This window comes from Nannospalax galili, unplaced genomic scaffold (genome assembly GCF_000622305.1).
Source record: "Nannospalax galili isolate Female #2095 unplaced genomic scaffold, S.galili_v1.0 scaffold1448, whole genome shotgun sequence".
In the NCBI taxonomy this organism is placed as follows: domain Eukaryota; kingdom Metazoa; phylum Chordata; class Mammalia; order Rodentia; family Spalacidae; genus Nannospalax; species Nannospalax galili.
The window spans coordinates 302,017-305,197 of NW_008358646.1; the positions used below are offsets into that span (position 1 = coordinate 302,017).

At 41.8% G+C, this 3,181-nt stretch overlaps 1 pseudogene; it reads right to left on the minus strand.

Moving 5' to 3' along the window:
- LOC103724849 overlaps nucleotides 1-3,181 on the minus strand; it is a 7,144-nt pseudogene that overhangs the window by 3,204 nt on the left and 759 nt on the right.

Here is a 3,181-nt window from a genome sequence, read left to right on the forward strand (position 1 = left end):
AACACACACACACACACACACACACACACACACACACACACACACCTGCCAAAACTCAGGAATCATCATGGAAGAGGAGAAAGAAAGAATGTAAAAGCCACAAGATGGAGAGGAGTGCTGGGAAATGTCCTCTAACTGACATGGAATTTTCACTCATGAACTTGCAACAGCTGTGGGTTACCTGCACAAAACCCACATAAGACCAAGTCAGCCAAAGCTCTGGCATAGATAGAGGAGGAGCTCTCAGAGCCTCCCTCCTTACTGAGAAGGTATTGGCAGTTGATACCTTTTCAGGGAGGGAGAATCATTCTTGAGGTGTGGCCACTAGTAGATTATCTATGCCTCAGTGGACGGCCCCAGACCCATGCATATGTGGGCAACAGGAATTAGATTTAGTGGGTTATCCAAAAGAAAAAAAAGGTCATAAATTTTGGAGAGGGGTGTGGGGGGCACCTGAGGGGAGCTGGAGGAGGGAAGTGGGGTTGAATATCATATTTCATGTATATATAAAACATTCTATTTTCCTTTTTTATTTTTATGTGTATGCATGTATTACCTGCATGTATGGAAGTACACCCATGTCGTGCAATGCCTGTGGAGGACAGAAGAGGCTATTGGATCCCCTGGAACTGGAGTTACAGACAGTTGTTAGCTGCCACATGGGGTCTGGGATTTGAACCTGGGTCTTCTGCAAGAACAGTGTTCTTAACTGCTGAGCCATCTCTCCAGCCCCCTCTAATTTTTATTTATTTTTATTTCATGTATCTGAGTGTTTTGCCTGTATTCATGTAAGTGCACCCAGGTGTGCAGTGCCCACAGAGGCCAGAAGAGGGAGTCAGATCCCCTGGAACTGGAGTTAATAGATGGTTGTTAGCTACCATGTACATGCTGGGAACTGAACCCAAGTCTTCTTCAAGAGCAGCCAGTGCTTTTAGCCACTGAACCATCTCTCTAGCTCTGATGTAAGACATTCTTAAAGAATAAAATAAATAAATAGTAAATAAATAAATAGTTTTAAAGCACACTAGTTCCATACCGCTCATCCTGCATCAAAATCAATTCAAAATGTATCAAAGACTTTAATGTAAGATCTGAAATTCTGAAACTTTTGGATGAAAACATAAGGAAAACACTAAGATGTGGGTATAGACCAGAACTTTCTGTAAAAGGCACTAAGACAGAAAATAAGCCCAAGAACTACAAATAAGATTGCATGAAATTTAAAAGCTCCTATACAGCAAAAGAAACAGTTATCTGTGCAGAGATAGACATGGCAGGAAGGGAGGGAACAAGAGACAAATTGATTTCTCTGTACTTTTTTTTGTTTTAAAGATTTTATTTTTTATTTTATGTTTATGAGTGTTTTGCCTGCATGTATGTAAGCACCATGTGCCTGCCTGGTTCCTACAGAGGCCAGAAGATGGCATTGGATCCCCTGGAACTGGAACTGAGGATGAGTGTGACCCACCATGTGGGTTCTGGGAACTGAACCCAGGTCTTCTGGGAGAGCAGCCAGTGCTCTTAACCATTGAGTCATCTCTCCAGCCCCTTCTCTGTCCTTTTGATTCATGCTGCTATAAGTAGGTTGAGAATATTGATGAAATTAAGGCTAAAATTCTTGTGCATTTTAGTGAGTGTGGTGGTTTGAATGAGAATTTTACCCATAGGCTCAGGTGTTTAAATACTTGGTCCCCAATTGATGGTACAGCTTGGGGGTGGGGCATCCTTTAGCAGGTGCAGGCTTGATAAAGGAAGCATGTCACTGGGGGTAGTTTGAGTGTTGCTAGCCTCACTCACTTCCAGTTCGCTGTCTCTGCTTCACTGTCTGTGGCTGAAAATGTGAGCCTCAGCTTCCTGCTCCTGCCACTTGCTGCTGTCCCTCCCTGTTTATGTAATTTATAACATATTGATTTATGTACATTGAACCATCCCTGAATGTCTGGAATAAACCCAAATTGATCATGGTGATCTTTGTGATGTGTTCTTGACTTTGGTTTGCAAGTGTTTTGTTGAGAATTTTTGCATCTAAGCTCATCAAGGAAATTAATCTGTAACTTTCTTCCTTTTCTGCTTTTATTTTTGTTGCCTCATTATCTGTTTCTGGTATTGGGGTAATAGTGGCTTCATAAAAATATTTCAGTAATGTTCCTTCCTTTTCCATTTTATGGAATAGTTTGAGAAGAATTGGTGTTAGTTCTCTGAAGATCTGGTAAAATTCACCAATGTTTCGATCTAGATCTGAACTCTTTTTAATTAGGAGAGTTTTAATTACTGCATCAGTCTTACTGTTTATTATGGCTCTGTTTAAATTATCTCATCTTGGGGGGTTAGAGAGATGGCTCAGTGGTTAAGAGCACTGGCTGCTCTTACAGAGGGCCCAGGTTCAGTTCCTAGCACCCAAATGGTACCTAACAACCGTCTCTAACTCCAGTTCCAGGAACTCTAACACCTCTTCTGTTAGAAGTTAGACTTTTTCAGGCACTGCACAACACAGGTGTACTTACATACATGCAGGCAACACACTCACACACATAAAATTAAAATAATAAATAAAATTTTTTCTGTTTTTTTTTTTAAGGAAAAAAGCTGTTTACTTAGTTTCAAAAATTCCACTAGACAATTCTTATTTTCAAAGTCCAAGAAATTTCTGAAGTCCACCTTCAGAGTCTTTTCAACTTTGTTCTGACTAAGCAACACTTTCAGTTGAGAGAAGTGTTTCTTTCTTTTGCTCCCAGACCTCAAGGAACAAATGGGTGTTACTGCTCTGATGTCGCTGTTTCGAAGCCGGGTCTTGCCTTTGGAACCAGACATACCAGGCCCTCAAGTTTGTGGGACTTGCAGTCTTTCCCCTGGTGTCTTCGGGCTGAGTTTATCTGTAGGCCAGGAGTGCTCTTCAGTGCTAACAGGAAGCTTCTGCTTTTACCCTGATGTCTCACTGTTCTGTTGCGTTTTACAAGTAATCAGTTGTTGGGGTCCTCTGTTATGCAAGTAGAAGTCTCTTCACGTCCGGATAGCTTACGAGCTCGGAAAACCATGTGCTGCAGACTCCTTCATAGCAGAGTGCCTTCCTGGCATCCTCCCTGACTCTTCTTTTAAAGTGCTCACCACAAATACATGCCCTCTGGCACAGGAGCTACCAGGTTTTAATCAGGCGTTGTCTGATAGCCTGATAGAAGCCCAC